Consider the following 20,373-nt stretch of genomic DNA (forward strand, 5'->3'; position numbering starts at 1 on the left):
CATCCACACTGTTTGCTCAGAAGAAAATATGTATTTAATTTAAGCTCTGAAATAATAGAGTTGAACTGCTACTTGTAGGAGTGTTGTAGGTATGTGTCAGTCCATGTGAACCTTAATTTCACACTCTTCCCTGTGTGTTCTCTAAAGGATACTGTCATAACATATCCTGTTCCAGAAACACAACTTTTTCTCTGATGATAAATTTCCGAACTTCAACAAAAGATTCTCCTAGGTATACATGCACTCACAGATGAAGATATAAATCAGATTTAACCTCAAGCTTCTAAATTTAATCTTTCCTTAGCTCCTTCAATATTTGGCCAAGGGCTTAGATAGATCTGGTTCTCTTTGCTTGGTCAAGAACGGAGAGCTTGGTATGCTCCAATGTCTTATGCTTCAGTATCATAGAATCATAGAATTGTTAGAATTGGAAGGAATCATTAAAGATCATCTAGTTCAACTCCCATGCAATGAACAGAGACACCTACTGCTGGATCAAGAAGCACAGAGCCCTGTCCAGCCTGACACTCAATGTCTTCATGGACAGGGAGTCCATCACCTCTCTGTGCAACCTGTTCCAGTGTTTTACTACCCTTAGCATAATTCTTTTTTTCCCTATATCCAATTCTCTCCTCTTTTAATTTGAAACCATTTCTACTTGTCCTATCAATATCTTTTATCCCACTGTCCTACTGACTGTAGAATTACTGAAATCTGGCATTGCAAGAAGGGCTCAGTTCCAGATTCAAACGCCTTAGCTCAGGCAGCGTGTTTGACCTAGGTCTCCAGACTGGTTAAATTTGCTAAGTAGAAATGGTTTCAGGTGGAAAAAGAGTAGCTTATACATTTGTGAGTGCAAAAGAATGGATTACTCCTTTCGAACATGGTAGGTATCACAAGAAGCCATGGGTTTATCCTTCAGCAAGAAAGTTATTTAGGAAAAAGCTTTCTAATATTAAGACTGGTGAAATTCTGAAATAGAATGTCCAAGAATTGTAGTCTTCATCACTAGACATCTTTGCGGTCAAGTTATTCCCACATCTTCCAGAAATCATGGAATCATTCAATCATGAAACACCCTAAGTTGGAAGGGATACTCAAGAATCATCAAGTCCAACACTTGGCTCTGCACAGAACATTCAAAAAATCACTGCATATGTCTGAGAGCATTGTCCAGATGCTTCTGTAATTCTGGAAAGTTCAGTGCTATGTCCACTTCCCTGGGTAGCCAGTTCCATTGAGTAAGGCCATTTTGACAAGTAAGAAAAGACAAGAACTTTTATATAGTTTGGCTCTTATAGGCAATCTTCTTATGAAAACCTCATTGCAAAAGAGAGTTACATCTGACTTGCTATTTGTTGAAGATGTACAAAGAGGCTAGACCTCTATCTAATAGAACCTTCAAGGTTAAGTTGAGAGTGCCAGTCACCACTGAGAACAAAATTAGTTTCACTTTTCCATAATTTCTCTGTGCATTATTGGAACAAATTTGCTTCTGCTCTGCAGCATAGAAGTTGCCCTTTTGTCTATAAAATGCTTCTGCCCAAGAAAGGAAAAGAAACAGGGCTCCCGTCCCCAGAAACTGCTGCCAGTCTTAAACAGAGCAAAGAATCCCATCCAGACAGCCCTCTCCATTAACAAAGTGCATACCTATTCTTAGGTACACTCACATACATCAATATGCATAGAAACCTTCCCCATCTCCTCAGGTGAGATTCTGACATTACCTAGTCTGCCTTTGAAATGTGGGTATGTTTTTATCCCTTACGTGATGCATGAATAGTATGTGCTCTACTTAGAAGGGAGGCAGAAATAGAAGTGTGCATGCACCCATGCCTGTAAATCTACTTTTAGAAGGCAGAAATCCCAGTTCCCTAAGCACCTCCAGGTCCACTCCATAAATCTCTGCTAGGAATTTTATCTCCACAGAGCACAACTTTAAAAATTATGCACATATTGAGAAACCCTCTGAAAAAGTGGGGCAACCCAGTGTTATTTTAAAATGTCTTCTCTGTACCTTACTGACATGCTATCGTATTTTCTGCAGCTCTCACATCATGCTTGCTGATCAGACAATTTATTAAGGACTGTGCGGGGAATACTGAAATGAACAGCTAACCACCCTGAATATTGATGTTTAAGGGAATAGTAAGCTTCCAAATAATTTTTTTTTGAAGTGGCAAACTTTATCAGAGTGTGTTGTGAATGAAGCAGGAACTAAATTCAAATATTCTTTTCAGATAAACTTATTTTGCAAGATCACTATTAACACCCTTAGTAAGAAACAATGTGTGAAAAATTGATTCATTTATTTTATTTTCCTTCAGGTCTGCAGCATTCACAGGAAAAGAGATCCACAGCAAATTTTGCATTAAGTCTGATCAAACATTAATTTTCTCTGGTAAACTGAAGATAATGCTTTTATACAAAGAGAATGTTTCCCTTCAGTCCTCATTTTGTTTTAATTATGTAAAAAAATACTTCAAATTGAACAAAAACCATTTGCAACTAGAAATTCAAAATATTTAATTTTGAAATCCTACAGATTTTGTGCTCCCTTCTATGTTTTCTGTGACTCAAATTCAGCACCTAAAGGGAGACTACAAACAGGAGGGAGTCAATTCTTTGAAAGGGTAGATAGTAGCAGGACAAGGGAAAATGGTTCTAACTAGAAGGACGGAAGATTTAGGTTGGATGTCAGGTGAAGTTCTTTACTATAAGAGTGGTGAGGTACTGGAACAGGCTGCCCAGAGATGTGGATGCCCCATCCCTGGAGGTGTTCATAACCAGGCTGGATGAGGCCCTGGGCAGCCTGGTCTAGTATTAAATGTGGAGGTTGGTGGCCCTGCCTTTGGCAGGGGGGTTGGAGATTCATGATCCTTGAGGTCCCTTCCAACCCAAGCCATTCTATGATTCAAATAAATAGGTGAAACTGGTGAAAACCCAGAAAAGATAGTGAATTTTCCACATGGGCATTTTTAAATCTATTCTCAGTCCAAGAATTAAATCTAGACTTTTTGGTTTTTGTTTCTTTTTCTATGTATTATCTGAATATAGTGGGAAGAGTGTCCCAGGGCTGAACATTTATCCCAGGTGCTCTCTATATCTGACCTGTCAATCTGTCTGGTACACAGTGTTGGAGCTTTAAGACTTTCTACATTATTAATGTTTAAGTAAATAAATACCTAAATAAATAAAACACTTTTCAATTTCAATTACAGTATACCTTGGTTTAATTTCCCACAGAATTGAACTGAGGAATGAAAATATGCAGCTGATGCTCTGCCTTTAGTAAACTCAGGTACATCTCTGATGCCTGTGTAAGAAACTTGCTGCAATCTCTCCTTCCTCCACTCACTTTTCTGTTGAGGTTTTATAATTATTTTTGATATTAATGCTATTAATGACTTTGGACGTGTGTAAATGAGCACACAGTTACTGCTTTGCAGGCATTGAGGCAGAGAAGTGAGAAACAAACATAGGTAGAACTGTAATTAGCACATATGTGATGTCCCAAGGGCCACATATGCTCATCCTGTAGTCCAGATGTGAGTCAAGAAGACATCTCCAATTAAGATTTAAGCCACATGGCTTAGCTCACAGTAGCAGGTTGGCTACACCGTTGTGAACACCGGAATTAGGACCATGAATAAATAATTTGTATTTCAATTTACTGCAGCTGAAATGTGCAGTTTAAAGCTAGATTTTTCAGTTACTTGCTCTTCAGATATTGACTTTCTAGTTAAAAGTGCCCTTAGCTCTATCTGTGTCAAATGAGCTAATGCCAAAGAAGGGACATTTGGAATTTCTTATAAATGCAAATTATCTTCCATTCCAGCTTTAATAAATATCCTGTCATCTGAATTAGCAGTTGATTGCATTAAACAGGACAGACTTAATTCCACTGCCCCTTAGCTGAACCATGCCTATAAATGAAAAGGACATAAGTCGAAAAAAAGCCCTTGAATTGCCTTATTCTAACCCTGGAAGCTCTTCCTTTCTATACCTCAGAAGGAGAATCTTTCCACCAAGGAAAAATGGATGATTGTTATTTCCAGTTTGTTTTGTAGTGCCTCCTCCAGACAAAGAGGAGTGGTTTGGAAACAGAAGTGTTTCTCATAGAATCATATAATGGTTTGAGCTGGAAGGAATTTTTAAAGGTCATTCAATCTACATCCCTTGCAATGAAAATGAACATCTACATTTTTACTTTTCTAATCTACATCTACCAAGAAAGCCAACTGTACCCTGGGCTACATCAAAAAAAGTGTGTCCAGAAGGTCAAGGGGGATGATCCTGCCCCTCTATTCTGCAACGGTGAGGTCTCATCTGGAGTATTGCATGCAGATGTGGACTCTTCAGTACAGGAGAGACATGGATCTGTTGGAGCGTGCCTAGAAGAGAGCCACAGAAATGATCCAAGGGATGGCACAAGGACAGGCTGAGAGAGCTGGGGCTGTTCAGCCTGGGGAACAGAAAGCTCCTAGGGGACCTTCGAGAGGCCTTTCAATATCTAAGGGGGGTTCTATATGAAGGAACAGGAGAGGCTCTTTAGCAGGGTCTGTTGTGATAGGACAAGGGGAGACAATTTTAAGCTTAAAGAGGGTAGATTTAGATTCATATAGACTTCTACTGGAAAGTTTATAACACTAGGCTCCTGTCCTGTAACATGGAAGGCAGCCATTGGCCATGCCTACAGTCCTGTCATCTGCCTGACAGGAGCTGTGCACACCAAGCATATCTAAGTGGAGGTGCCCACAGATTAATAGCACTCTGCAGTGAGGATGAATTCATTGCCTACATGAAGCCATTAAACAATGTTGTGTTCATCCTATGCTGATCACCTGCAGCCTTTATTATCAGCAGAGAGAAGTGGCTCAAGAGGACGACTAACGTTGTTCCAGCATGGGCACCCAAGCTGACCAGCATTTTCACTTTCTAGGAGCAAGTCTTTTTGCATCAAAAGCATTTGTACATTGATTAAAGAACTCATGGAACCTTTGTTGTCCAAAATGAAGGATTTGGAATCATAGAATCATGGAATAGATTTGTTAAGTTTTCAGTTACTTAAACAAAAAATTGGATGTGGATGCTCAGATCACTTCCTAGAACTCATCCACCTATGATAGGATAAGGAACACCCTGAGTGTAATTCCCACCATTAAGATTCTTGAGTAGTCCTGGGGACGGGACCTGGAGCTTAGCACAGACACAATAGCCCTAATGAGGAAAAACAAACAAACAATAATAATAATAACCAAATAATAACAACAACAACAACAAAAAAAAAACAAACTAGGAGAGGGCAGATGAATGAAGGAGGCAGATGGGGAAAAACTAGCACCAAAAGCAATGAGTGGCTTAAACTGAAGTCAGTCAAGCTATTCTTCTTCCTTTTTTTTTTTTTTTTTTTAATTACAAGTTTTATGACATAAATCATGAAAGCTTCTCACTCAGTAATGAACTCTTGTTTTCAAGGACTTCATTGCTGTGTGTGCAGCAGTTCTGTATCAGGGCTCAACCAACTGTGACAGATAAGAGAAACAAAGCTGCAAAGGTGCAGATGGTCATATCAGACATTTCCATATCCTTGGTTTAATAACCAAGCTACCAAATGGATAATAATAATAGGAAATTGCAGACATTATCCTCTAGTCATGAGCTCTAATCACTTTGGTCTTGGCAAGGGTTCATAACATCCACTTGAAACTTCTCATTCTGGGCAGAGTTTTATCTTCCTTAGTCTTGTCTTAGTTTACATAGTGACACGGTTTGTCCCTCTCTGAAAGAAATGGAGAAGCACATTTATATCTTCAGACTATTGCTTTTCTACCTTCTGGACTCTTTGCATCTGGACAGTTATTCTCTTAGACAGGAACACCCAGATTTATGGAAATCCCACAACGGTGAAACTCACTGCTGCCATCTCAGCAGGCTTCTGGCACCTCCTCATTTGTGCTATTGCCTTTCCTCAGTGCAATGAGAGAATGAGGATGGCCTGTGTCCCTGAAGAGTAACTTAACCTGAGATGCTTGAGTTGGGATACACCTGATTTCACCTTAAAGAACTCCATATGAGCTAGTCACATCCTTCATAATTATAGCAGATGAGTTTTTAGGGTGTGATTCTTCTGACTTACATTAGCCACCTGCTACAGGAGGGGACAAATTGTGCCTCAGCTTTGTGACATTTCTCCTCTTCTGCTGTGCAGGGAGATGAGAGTGACTGAGAGACAGAGGAACGCATCCTGGGCAAGAGTAGAGCCAAGATTTCATTGCACACAGCTATTTCAGAATTCTGAAGGTGGCAGGATGTAGTCTAGAATTAGTGAAGAAAGGCCATTCATCCTATGACTTTTCAAAGTCTTAGCGAGCTGAAAGTTCCTCAAGAGCTCTGATCCAGAGGCCAGCTAATGTACCCATGACCTGACTCTACCATACAGAGCTGTAGATGTGTTCAAAAGCACAGGTATGCAGATCTGAGTATCTTTTGCAGGTACAGTATTTCATCATACAGCTATAACCACAGTCCTCTTGTAGTCTTCCTATTGCTTTTCTGAATGCATCGGTGAAAGCATTTACCTGTGGAAAATCATAGAATTGTAGAACTGTTTGAGTTGGAAGGGATCCTAAAGGATTATCTAGTCTAAACCCTCTGCAATGAATCTACATGATGCAATGACACCTATAGACAGATTAGATTGCTCAGAGCCTGGTTCAGCCTGGTCCTTGAATGTCTCCAGGGATGGGGCATCCACCACCTCGCTGGACAGAAAGAATTTCTTCCCTATGATGACTGAGGCTGTTGGCTACTATGCTTTTGGCACAGAATAAGCTATAGAAACCTCTTGGTGGAGACTAGAAGGAATTCTCTCTCCAGTTTCTTGCTCAGCTATATATTTTATAGATTCATCTCTTGCTTCTTGTCCTAGCCCACTGGGTGTAATTAGGCAACCCCAGAGGTAACAGCGTCTGCTAGACTTGCTGAAGACGCAGAGGGAAACACTTGTCAGTCACCCACTAGGAAGGCTGCCCTTGCTAAATGAAGCAATGTACCATGACCTATATCATATGTACCCACCTACACTGTGTGTGGGCTGCGTCTTCTCCTGTGGGGAAACCCAGCAGATGTGTGTGGGTAATATTCCAATTAGTTTTCACGTTGTCAGTGTGAATGTAATACAGAGACATGCTGGCATGGCCTGCATGACAGCCTTCTGCCAACAAATGAGACTCCTCTCGCTACCGGGAAAATATCATTTATTTGCAAATCTGTCCAAAGCCTTACACTGTGCTATTCTATGAAAAGAGGCTTTTTCCTTACTTTCTTTTTTTTTAAAAAAAAAAAAAGAATTATATATCTGCCTCTAAGCGTGTGTATCTATATTCCTCTCCACATACAATACTTGGCTGGCATTTTCCAAACTCAGCAATTTAAGCAACAGAAGAGCTGGTTTTTTTTAATCCCTATGTGTCATTAGTTAACAGCCTGTATGCTTCTATCTCAGGGAGGAAAAAGCCCGCAGCTGAAACCCCAGTCCCTTTCTCACAGGCTGACTCAGCGGGAGATGCTTATTTTTATCTTTCTGGAAGGCAAGAGGAGGGAAAAAGAGGATTCACATTGCACAACCACTCAGAAGGAATAGGCCACAGAACCACAGACTCACAGAATGGTCGGGGTTGGAAGGGACCTCTGGGTTGATCTGGTCCAGTCAGGGACACCTATAGCAGGGTGCCCAGGACCAGGTTGAGCCTTTTTTCATTGGAAAGATGCTTCAGGCCCTACAGTATCTTCAAGGCCCATCATTTGCCTCTCTCCAGTATGCCCACGTCCCTCCTGTAACTGAGGTCCATGAGCACCACAGACACAGTAAGTTCCTGGACCAAGGCAGGCCTTTTTCTGATATAATTAAGATAAAGCAGTTCTTAACTGGATATCTAAACTACTTTTGTTTCCTCCCCTTCCCCAAAGCAAGTAATTGCGCAAACCTACTCTGAAGCAGATATTTTCACAGGGTTTTTGCCTTATGATTTTCTCTCTTGGGGCAACTCCATTAACTAAAGCACGTCTGACACAGCTGGTAATGACAGACCTTGCTGCTACCCAAAATGGAATTTGGTTGCACCCTGGGCATTCAGGTCATCTTCCTCAGTTCTCATCTGTCTTAAAAATATCTGACTAATGGTTAATGCTACACATAGTCATAGAAACATAGGATCATCAAGGTTGGAAAAGATCGGTAAAATCAAGTCCAACTGCTGACCCATCCCAACCATGCCCATTAAACCACGTTCCTCAGTGCCACATCTTCCCTTTTCTTGAATATCTTCAGGGACAGTTATTTTGTCATTTCCTCTGAGCAGCCTATTCCAGGGCATTACCACTCTTTCAGAGGAAAAATATTTCCTAATATCCAACCTGAACCTCCTCTCCAAAGCAACCTTCCTAGACAAGGCAAATCATACCCAAAGTTGTGGGAATAACACTTTGTTGAGTACGTAGCCTGAAATCCCAAAGTTGTTCAGGGTTTTTCAGTGTTTTCAGTGGGTTTCAGACTTCACCATCAAGGGAAGACAAGAGTTGTTATGGATCACATGACCTGTTAAGTCTTTTGGCTTTCAACACCCTAATGAATGCTACAGGTACTCCTGGCTCCTCACTTTCACTTGAATTAGGGTGGTGGGAAAATTAAAGGCTTTCTAAATCCTGCAGAGACGTTAAAATAAACAAGTAAAAAAGGCTAGCTCAAAGCAGCTATTCTGTTTATTTACAGGCAGTACTCTGTGTTAAAGGGAAGATTTGTTACTTAAGTCTACAAGAACAGAGTGAAATACAGCAGCACACAAAGCTTCTGTGATAGAGATGAGCAGATGGGGAAGACTCAGTGAGTAGACAGTTTGCTTGCCTTCAAAACTTTTCAACTGCAATATCTCTTCCCCCTCCCTACCTCTGGTTGTTGCTGGATGATAAATAATATTGTCTTCTGAATAAGTTCAAAGCCTGACAAACACACAGGTTTGCAGCCATTCTGATTTTGGGAAATGGCCATTCTTCTCTCTGTCCTGTCCTGCTAGCCATCGGGATAACTTTTACTGGGGTTATAACTGGGTTTGCTGTTTAATTTAAGGCAAAACACTTTGCTAACTGAAAATCGGTTCTGTGTTGTGGTAGCCCTCAGCTCAAGCATTTATTTATCTATTTATTTTACTTCATTTTTATTTAGGAAAGGATTGGAGACCTGAATCCTCTTGATATACAAAAAAATAAAAAACCCTTTGCCACCAAGTCTAGGGCACATCAACTGTCATTCCAAATCATAAATATCCAAGTAGCCATAAGATAAGCCAGGGAACAGTGTTGAAGGGCAGAGGTTATTCCTACATTCAGTTATACATATTTGTCTCAATCATTTTCAACAACTGTGAAACTCTGAAAACTCCCCTTCGTGTTGTTGTTGTGTAGAGTGCAGAACTAGAATCATGGAATATCCTGAGTTGAAAGGAATCCTCAAGGATCATTGAATCCTACTCCTGAATTTTTTTTTTCCACATAGGGAAAAGCCATAGAAGTGTCAGGAGGGCTGACCCATCCTTTGTAAATCTGACCGAGACTTTCAACATCCCCAAAAGGACTGAAGATCATGGAATTATAGAACAGCTTAGGTTTGAAGGGACCTTAAAGACCATCCAGCTTATTTGTAACTAAACCTTGTGTTAATGATTAAAAGACTAAATCACAGAATCATAGACTGGCTTGAGTTGAAAGGGACCTTAAAGATCATCTAGTTCCAAACTTTTTTCTGTGGACAATCTGGCCTTGAACACTTCTAGATATCCAGCATCCACAAATTCTCTGGGCAGCCTGTGCCTGTGCCTCACCATTCTGAGTAAAGAATTTCTTCCTTATGTCTAACTTCAGTTTTCCCCCTTTCATTTTAAAACCATTTCCCTCTGTTCTACCACTGTCAGACTGTGCAAAAAGTCAGTCTCCTTCCTGCTTATAAGCTTACAAGCTCCCTTCAAGTATTGGAAGGCTGCAATGAGGTCCCCCTGGAGCCTTCTCCTCTCCAAGCTAAACAAGCCCAGCTCCCTTAACCAAGATTGCAGATTTACCAGAGCTATGGGGAGAGAAATGGGGCTTTCTCCCCATGGTTCCACATATCTAAAAGAGTAGAACTGGAACAAAATATCATCTGAATGTCAGAGGAGCAGAAGCTGGCAGGTGGCTTTGCCTTTCTCCATGGGGTCTCCTGACTCACAGGAATTGCCTTGGGGGCTTTCACTACCACCTCCTCAGCAGAGGACGGCAGGTGGGCAAGACAGAACCCCAGCCCTGCAGGGAGAGAGATGCTTTTTGCCATGACTCATCCATGTTCTGCCTTCAGAGTGAGAGGCAGCAGTTTTCGTGAGTGGGAATCGCTTTGCTATTTTCTGTTTACAGGTTTTTCTCACCGTCTTTTCCCACCTGGGGGGACTTCAATTTTGAAAAACAAAGTGCAATCATTTTGTGTCTGGAACACTGGAGCATCATTTTTTTTTAACCTGAAGATTGAAATATAGGTGTTTTCTGGGGTAAATGGTAAATGCAGAAGTGAGGGAAGGAAGAAAAAATATTTCAGGTAGGGATGGGCTATGCACAGGATGATCTTTTTTTACATCCTAGCTTCTAGCTTGTCCAGTGCTTATTGGCACTGAGGGACAGTAATGTATCAACTGGAGGAATCTGGGGAAAAGTCAAGCATCTCTTGATTCTAGATCTTCAGTAGACACCACAGTCAATGTCAGAATGTCACTGCTATACAAGACCTACATAAGACACGAGTCCCTTTGGTCCAGTTTCTCCTCCTTCCTATTTAAAATGCATCAAACCTGTCAATCTTCCCATCAAATTCTGTTGCCACTCCAGCCCATTTCACACTGAGTACATTAGCCATGGTAAATCAATTGCATGGCTTGGGGCTGGGTTATTAGCACAATTATCTTGTTTACTGCCTGTGGATCTTCCTAGCTTTACGACGATGCCCTTCTAACACCATAGTAAAAGAGAAGGTCAATTATCTCCAAGTTTCACATGGGAAAATGACTATAGGGAGATGGATTTGTTAAGGATCTTTTCTTTCCTTATTTATATTGTTTGTAGAGCTCAATCCTATCCACATTCAGGAATGTTCTCCAGCCCTGATCACTCATTACAAATACCTGCAAGAGAAAGAGGCTGTCACTGATGCACAACAGTGCAGCACCAAGATCAAAGCCTTCTTTGTAAGAAAATAAAATAAAATAAAACCTCAGTTTTTAGAAATCTGTTGAAGGAATCTTCTGGACAAGGGTGGAGGATATCCTACACTGGTCTGGGATTCCTCCTACAATGTTGAAGCTTGGAAGTAAATGTTGATGAGTTGCCAGGAAGCTCTTATGGGGCTTCCCTTTACGGATGAACACAGATGTCCAAGAAACAGCAATGCTACCATGACAGCTAAACTTAAAAAGCTCATGAGGCAGTTTTGTCCCTAAACCAATGGTTCCACTATTTCTGGCACATTTCTGGCATAGGAAAAAGCCCTATGCAGAAAGCCAGTGTTCAAAGCTTGACTCAAAGAATGGGTGTTTAGTAGCAGTGAACCATCTTCAAGTGGACAAACTGACGTTCTCCAGGATACCCACAGCCTGGTGAGCAGAGCATGACTCTTGATGCTGGAAGTTCCATTCAAACAGACTGGAAGCTTCAACATCCATCCTCTCTCTCTCTTACTGTCAAGTGCAATGGTCAATTTACTCTTTATACATGATATAACTTATCCAGCATGTCTCCTCTTGTAGCACTTTGTGGCCATGGGAATTCTGAGTGACATGGAGGTGACTGGCTGCTAGTTGGACTGGATTACCTTAGTGGTCTTTTCCAACATTAATGATTCTGTGATTCTTTGACTTCATTACTTATTCTCAAATGCTCAATTCTCTGCAAAGCAGTTCAGTGGGGGTAGGTGAAAGGCACCAAGAACTGAGGATTGCACCCATGGGAAGATCCCTAAGCTGAGCACTGCAACATGAATATGTAGCACCTGAAAATGTTGAGGCAGGAAGGAAATGGAGTTGAAAGCTCTAAAGAGCTAGCTTTCAGGCAAATAAAAGGAAAGCCTGTGGAATTAAATGGCTGACATATAGAGTTTCACTTCTTGGTAGGCTGTCCAAGAAAGCTCATTCTTCACTTACTTACTACCAACTGGGGCTTGCCCATATATGACAGTGGAATTTTGGAGAGAAAAAAAAAAAAAAAAAAAAGAAAAAGATGCAGCATAAACTTTGTGAAAGGGATGGATACCTGGAAAAGTCCTCCAAGTTCAGAAAAATATCCTTCAGAGCTCAGAAATGGTAGCACCTGCATTTAGCTTTCAGTCAGGGATCAGTCAGAGCTGTGATGCCCACGAGGAGTCAGATTCTCCCATCCTCCAGATTACACATTTAATTGCTACAAACCATAGTCCCTCTCCATCTTCTATGTCCATTAACATTTTATTTCTTTTTTTTTTTTTTTTTTTGTCTTATCATAGAGATGCCCTATTTTGCATGGACATGGAATTGAAGCTGGAGCATGCATCCAAACTTAGGACTGACTAAAACTCTGGATCTCATTGTCCAAACATAGTCAGACACTAATGGGAAGATGGAACTTTGCAAAGGGTAAAGGAGATAAGCGAATTAGAGCCCTAATGGAGAAGAACAGACTTTTCCCTGATCCCTACATGTTAGCTCTGGAGTTTTGCAGGACCCTGCTATAAACTAAGGTAAACTTTGTAGTAGCCCTGCCTTTCTTCTTGGCTAAAGACAGTCAAACATATCCAGAAGATGTCATACCTTGGCTATGTCCATTGCCTACATTACTAAATCCATCTTCAATTTACACGCAGCACGCTTTTTGTCAGTGTTTAGAGTGAAGTGTTCCATCCACGTGCCCATTGAAACAGCACCTGCACAAAGGCTGCTCATGAAGCTGGAGCTGATTTACTGAGATGTAGAATTATCACAAAACATACACCGTGTTCTTTTCAGTTTTGGAAACTATGATTAAAAGTTAAGTTGCTAGACAGTATCATTTAGAATCTCGAATTGTTCCTTTTTATTTTTGTTCTAAATCCTTTACATTTAAGCACAGATACACCCTCCAATCATCTTCAACTGTCTTTCTATTTAAAACAATTAGAGAAAATTATGTATGACTAGGTGTGTACTGTGGAATATAACTCTTCTGTTTATTTAAGAGTGAGCAACGAGCCATATATGCTATGCAATTATATGGAAGATAGCAAGATTACCATGTTTTGGAACAAAAAAATGTGTCAGGATTTGGATCGAAGGGGGATTGTTGGAGGTAATTTATGTAGTTTAGAGTGATTTAAGACTAGTTAAACAATTGCACATCACGGTACAATATATGACATAATAGGCAAAGAGAATTGAAATGTTTTCCATTCTATTTTCTATGCCAGCTTCTCAGCTACTGCTCTGCCAGACAAATGTGTGGGGCTCTGCCACTTGGAGAAAGCATTATTTCAGTGTCTCTTCTCTTTCGCATCATACTGTGGTTGGTCACTCAATCAATGGCTTGTCCTCCAAGGGTATAAATGGACTCTGTACAGTCATTAGAAGTGCTGATCCTTACTGACCATCCCTGCTCAGCTGCTTGAAATATCTGGCCAGCAATCTTTTGATTTTCACTTTTACATTGATTTTACATCTCCCCAAGGTTTTTCTTTTGGGGGGGAGAAAATCAGGCCAGAGTGCATTTAATAGGCTGAATGTAATGGAGGGATATTCGATACACTGATTTTTAGGGACTTCAATGCCTATCAGCTGCTGAGTCACCTATCTGAGGCGTTTTTAAAAATGGGAAATACCATCCATTTATTGCTTAACTAGAAAGCAATGAATGAAAACAGTGCTCTGAGATGTGAGGACTTCCTAGCTGTGAATGCTTGAGAGCTGCCAATAGCCTACTAGAGTGGGGAGAAATTTCCTTTATTGCTGGGGAAACTGAGTCACAAGAAAAACAGTGGATTATCTTTTTTTCATGTTTTCTTTACTGAACTGTTGTTCAGCACCTGTAGGGGAAGAAAAATGTAGCAAATACCAAACTAGCTCCTGAAAACATATTGGCTTAGTTCAACCATCTGTAACATTACATATTTCCATTACAATAGAAGGAGATTCCCTGGCTGAAGTCTGCATCCAGAAAAGGTGAGGAGGTTCATACACTGAAGCTTTGAATTTGAAACAGCAAAAAGTGCCCTATTCTCAGAATGCAGATTCAGTTTAAGAAGAGAAGGGGGTTTATGCATTGCAGCTCCAAGATGATTAACTGAGACGGAGAAATAAGACTTCAATCACCTTTCTGTGAGTGACTAATGTGATTGCAGCCAAAGAGTGTGACACTGGCTGGTATCATCCATCCTGAAATAGTAGCTGGAAAGCAGGACAATGGGATTTGGACATTTAATGCAAAGTGGACAGAAGTAGGACTTGATACTTCTGGTTCCCTTCCAACTTGTGATAATACACGATTCAATGTTACAGGCTTCTGAATTTTCTACCTTGATACTCTCGACTATAGGGAAAAGGACCTGGGTATCTTGGTAGAGAACAGTTTGGCCATGAGCTGGCAGTATGCCCCTGTGGCCAAGGAAGCTAATGGTATCCTGGAGTACATTACAAGAAGCATGGCCAGGAGGTCGAGGTAGGTGAGCTTCCCCCTATATTCTGCCCTAGTAAGGCCACATCTGGAGTATTGTGTCCAGTTCTGGGCTCCTCAGTTCAAGAAAGACAGGAAATTGATGGAGTCCAGTGGGGGACTGAAAACACAATGAGGGCCCTGGAGTATTTCCCTTATGAAGAAAGGCTGAAAGACTTGGGGATGCTCAGCTTGCAGAAGAGAAGGCTGAAGGGGAGATCTTCTCAGAGCTTGTAAATATTTAAAGTTGAGAGCCAAATTGATGGGGCCAAGTTCTTTTCAGTAGTGCCCTATGACAGAAAAGGGCAATGGGCACAAACTGGAACTTAGAAAATTCTGTACCTACCAAAGGAAAGATTTCTTTACTTTGAAGATTACAGAGCCCTGGAACAGGCTCCCCAGAGAGGATGTAAAATCTCCTTCTCTAGAGATATTCAAAACCTGCCTGGACTCTTTCCTGTGATCTACTGCAACCTACAGTAGAGAACCTGTTTTAGCTGCGAGGTTGGACTAGATGATCTCCAGAGGTTCCTTCTAACCCCTGAGAATCTGTGAATCTGTGACACAGCCTCTTCCTTCACTCTAAAATATGTTCTTTGGTGGGTTTAACAGCCAAGTTTTCAAGCAGATACAAAAGGACATTCTTCACCTATTTCAAATTCCAGCTAATGATTCTGCTATCTGATAAAAATTCCAGCTCATCAGACTTGATCAAAGGGCTGGAGCATCTCTCCTATGAAGAAAAGCTGAGGGAGCTGGGCTAGTTTAGCATGGAGAAGGCTCTGGGGAGATCATGCAGTCTTCCAGTATCTGAGGGGAGCTTGTAAATGGGAGGGAGACTAACTTTTACATCATCTAATGGTGATAGGACAAAGGATTTAACTGAAAAAGAGGATCTTTTGTTTAGACACTAGGAAGAAATTATTTTCTCAGAGGGCAGTGAGCACTGGCACAGGTTGCCCAGAGATGAAGATGTCCCATCCATTGACACATTTAAGGATAGGGTCCTGGGCAGCCTGATCTAGTGCCTGGCAACCCTGCTCATGGCAAGGAGTTTGGAACTTTAAGGCCCCTTCCAACACAAGCCATTCTGTGATACTTTGATTCTATGATTCTATGGTGCTACGATTCTGTGATGCTATTATTCAGTGCATAGTGAAGCACTGAGGAAAAAGAGACACTAGCAAGCTAAATTAGAAGCTGAATTTACCCTTGCATCACTCTTGCACAACTCATGGTCATTCTTCCACTGCTCGCTGAGGCTTAGCCCTTTATTATCCAGCTCATGGAGTGCTTCAAACATCAGTCTTTATACCCACAGACTTCCCAACCACAACTCTACTACAGATTAACCCCTTTTTGGATTTCTTGGGTTCAACTCAAGTGATATGAGAAGGAAATTACCTTGGAAATCACACTGGAAATCACCTAACCTCTGAGAATAATTACTGGAGCCCATGCAGCTCTTGCAGGCAGCGCTCAAAGCTTCAAGCAGCACCAGCTGCAGAGTCATCATTACCAGCAGAGCCCAGTTCCCTGCTAGAATTAATGACTCAAGCCTGCTTAACTGCCAGTTTCTCCCCTTTGCCCTAGATGTTAATTCCTTACTCAGCCATGAAATTGCAGTTTTGTTGAGTTGCTACATTACCTGCAAAGATGGCATTTGAGTTCAGTGTGGCACTGAAAGTGGGTCCAGATCCCCGCCATAACTTAACTTGCACCTTCTCCTCAAGAACAGAATTAATGTTTTGCTATAACATCTATCTATCTATCTATCTATCTATCTATCTATCTATCTATCTATCTATCTATCTATCTCTGCCAGCACTTGTAGGCATCTTTGTATCAGGAAGAAAAAAGAAAGATTCTTGAAAATAACTTTTTGACCTTAGAAAATATGTAATAAGGAGCAGCTGACTGAGTCAGCTTAACACACATGATTCACTGATAGCAAAGCAAAGCTGAGATCTGAGAAAGATCAAGACTTGGGTCTAACTGCTGTAACATGCTCCTGTGAAATGATGGCAGCAGGCGTCCTGTGCCAAGGAAGATTGCCATGAGGAAATAGGTGTAGCTGCTGGGAAGAGAGCACAATCAGGGAATAAAATAATCCCCTGAGGCCAGGATAGATTTTGCAACCCGTTCCTTTCCACTCTTGTGATTATTTATGATGCGAAGTGGCTGCAGGGGGTTGTGGTGTCTTTCTGAACTTCTGTCAGGAAATACTTTTGAGACATTATTGCTTGTTTTGCAGAGCCAAAGTCTGCCTTCACATTATTGCTAAGCTGCAACAGCATATGGAGGTTGCAACACGGACAGCCTCAGTTACCTCTTGTTGGCAGAGAAAACCTACAGAAACCTACAGAGCCCTAATCTCTCTCTAAAAGCACTTTATTTTCTTCTTCATTGTTGGTGGTTGGTTTTTGTTGTTGGTGATGGTGGTTGTTTTTTTTTTTGCTTTTTGTCATATGAATATCTGTGATAATTTCCTCACCAGACAGACTCTGAGCATCAAGAAAGTCAAAAACGCTTCAGTAGCATCCGGGATTGCTGAGAATGGATCTGAGCAGGAAGCGGAATTAATTTCCCAGGGCGGTCTCATGTGTGCAGCTCAGATGCTGGGGAAAAAGGAACATAGTGACGGATGGATGGTCGTAAAGCAGCAAAAAAGAGAGACTTGCATCAGAGCTACTGATTTCCATCTCTACGTCACCTAGCAACGCTCCAATTAAGGATTTGACTTCCGAGAAATTGATTCTCTGGGAATTTTCCCATTAGGTGGCACCACTGTCTTGAGAAGTTTCTTCTGCTCTGACTCTTTCATTCTAGATAACCCTAAATCATAGAATCAAGGAATCATTTAAGTTGGAAAGGACCGTTAAAGGTCAGCTACTCCAACACTCCTGAAATGAACAGGGATATCTACAGCTAAATCAGGAAGCTGAGAGCCCAGACCCAATGCACAGACTCACAGAATTCAGGAATAGTGGAGATCAACAGGAGTGCTAGGCAGGATTTATATAGATCCAAAATTGACCTGGGCTGTGAGTTCTAATTAAATTTGAAGACAAGCTTTTGATGGGAGCCAGTCCACCTTGTGACACAATTTCTGGAGAACCCCGTGGAACGGCTTATTTGCATAAGAGCATGTTATAACTTAATTAAAACTGTGCATTAACTTCTGAGCTGATACCTCATCCTCAAATCACACACTGTGCTTCAGGACAGAGACATGGTGGATGTCCCAGCCCTGAAGAGATTCAAGGTCAGGCTGGACAGGGCTCTGAGCAATGTGATCTGACTGTAAATGCCCCTGTCATTGCAGAGGAGTTGAACAAAATGGCCTTTAAGAGTCCATTTCAACTCAAACAATTCTATGATTTGATGATTCTATTTTTAAGTAAAATCCATTTTGTGAATTCACCACCAATGTTTCCTACTTCTATTAGAGTTCTTTCTAGTGATTGGTGGGAGAGAGTTTTGCCTTTTTGGCCTTTGAGAAGTCACACCTCAATGACAGAAAAAGTCCTGCCAGGCTCAGGAAAAAGTACTTCTCATGTTGTCCTTGTTACCGGTCAGACTGATGTACCCATTTTGCCTTCTAGGAATTTGACAGTGCAGGTCATGGCTATTGATAATGCTAAGTGGCTCACAACTCTTAAGGAAAGAACAAAGCGGTGCTCAAGGTCTCCTTCAAAAGAATCCTAGGCACTCATGTTTCAGAATAGACCTAGTATTTAGAGAATAAATAGACCTGGAACAGATGCATGCTCTAAACATTAGTATCCCTTCAAGAGCAAAGTAAACAGTTGTGACAGACTCCACAATAATCATCTAACAAATCATCTGGCTATGCAATCCTTTTTCTTTCTGCGTTCAGTATCCAAATGAGTAACAACATTCTAGAAAGAGTTTTCTATTCCTGCAGTCTGTTCCAAACTGTATTTGTAGGATCCTTAGTCATCGTGCTGAAGAAACTGCTCCCACAAGCATCTTCTGTAGATAAATATAGACAGACCTGCTCTGAACCTATGGCCTTGGTTTTATGGAAGTTTTGTTGTTATCGTTTATTTAAAAAAAAAAAAAAAAAAAAAAAAAAGATCAATTGTACTTATATTTTCTTTTCAGGAAGGTTGTTCTTACCAAAAAGATTTTCTCTGATACTCTTTCAGGAATAATTGGATGAACTTGATGGGAACAAACCCCAACTACTTTCTTTTGGATCCTGAGGTCCCAGTGGGGGTGAGACAGCTTCAGGACTGATACCTAATGACTCTGCTATGACTTCAAATCCCTGAGCAATATTCCAGGTTTGCTGTTTCCACCAGACACAAAATATAACAGGAGTTGAGGGGTTATTAGGTTGAGATTTGATGACATCAAGCTTTGTGGTACAGTTGACAGGACTGAGGGACAGGATGGCATCCAGAGAGATCCAGACAGGCTGCGCAATGGGCCCAGGAGAACCTCGTGAGGTTCAACAAAGCCACGGCCAAGATCTTGGGGCTAGAAGAAAGGGGAGCTATAAGAAAAAAGGGGACACACTCTTTAGCAGGGTCTGTTGTGATAGGACAAGGGGAAATTGTTTCAAACTAAAAGAGGGGACATTTAGATTGGAGAGAAGAAGTTTTTTTATGATAATGGTGCTGAGGCACAGGAACCGGTTGCCCAGAGAGGTGGTGGATGCCCCATCCTTGGAGACATTCAAACTCAGGCTTGACAGGGCTCTGAGCAACCCAATCCCTGCTTATCTACAATACATCACCCAGAAGCATGCTGTTATTAAAGGCTTACACACAAAGCCTCTGTATGCAGAGAGGTGATTTACGGTGACAAGGATCCTGTGATGATGCAGTTGGCAAGACCATTGCTTTTGAGCCATCTGTTCCCTGAAATGACTTCTTTGACTCACCAGCTAGTGTATAGAAAGCCAGTCTGAATAGGGCTGAAAGATAATTATACCACATCAGGTTTTGCAAATAATCATGCCAGGGCAGGGCTGAAGTAGCTCAGCTGGGAGAGCGTTAGACTGAAGATCTAAAGGTCCCTGGTTCAATCCCGGGCTTCAGCAGTGTTTTGCAGTAGTTTTGAACATTCCAGTTCTGGGCTCACCAGCACAAAACAGACATGGCATGGAAAAACTGTAGAAAGTGCAGCAAAGGGCTAGGAAGATGTTGAAGGGACTGGAATCACACAAAGAGAGGTTGAGAAGCTTGGTACTGACTGCCCAGATACTGTAGAATTCATCCTTGGAGGAATTCAAAAGCCATTTGGCCAAAGTCCTGGGCAATTGGCTCTAGGCAGCCCCATTCAAGCTGGGTGTTTGGACCAGGTGACCTCAAGAGACTTTCCAACTCCACCTATTCCATGATTCTGTGGGTACAGAGACAGACACAAGTTTATGGATGCAGAAGGAAATGTAATCCTCTTGTATTTCCATTAGCAGTGGCCACTTGGCCAATCAGCGCAAACATATGGGCTGACTAACCAGCCAACAACAGCTGTGAATGATATTGGAATATTAGTAAATTGGATATATTAAAAGTTAACACATACATGCCCTTACAGAACCATTTATTGGTTTCTACATCTTTTTTTTCTTTTTCTTTTTCTTTTTCTTCTTCTTTTTCTTTTTCTTCTTCTTCTTCT

At 41.3% G+C, this 20,373-nt stretch overlaps 1 non-coding gene across 1 annotated transcript; it reads left to right on the plus strand.

Moving 5' to 3' along the window:
* Nucleotides 1–19,722: 19,722 nt before the first annotated feature.
* On the plus strand, nt 19,723–19,795 carry TRNAF-GAA (transfer RNA phenylalanine (anticodon GAA)). Its single transcript has one exon. It is a non-coding gene; the product is annotated as a tRNA-Phe (tRNA).
* The last annotated feature ends 578 nt before the right edge of the window (nt 19,796–20,373 follow it).

This window comes from Lagopus muta, chromosome 3 (assembly GCF_023343835.1).
Source record: "Lagopus muta isolate bLagMut1 chromosome 3, bLagMut1 primary, whole genome shotgun sequence".
Taxonomy (NCBI): Eukaryota; Metazoa; Chordata; class Aves; order Galliformes; family Phasianidae; genus Lagopus; species Lagopus muta.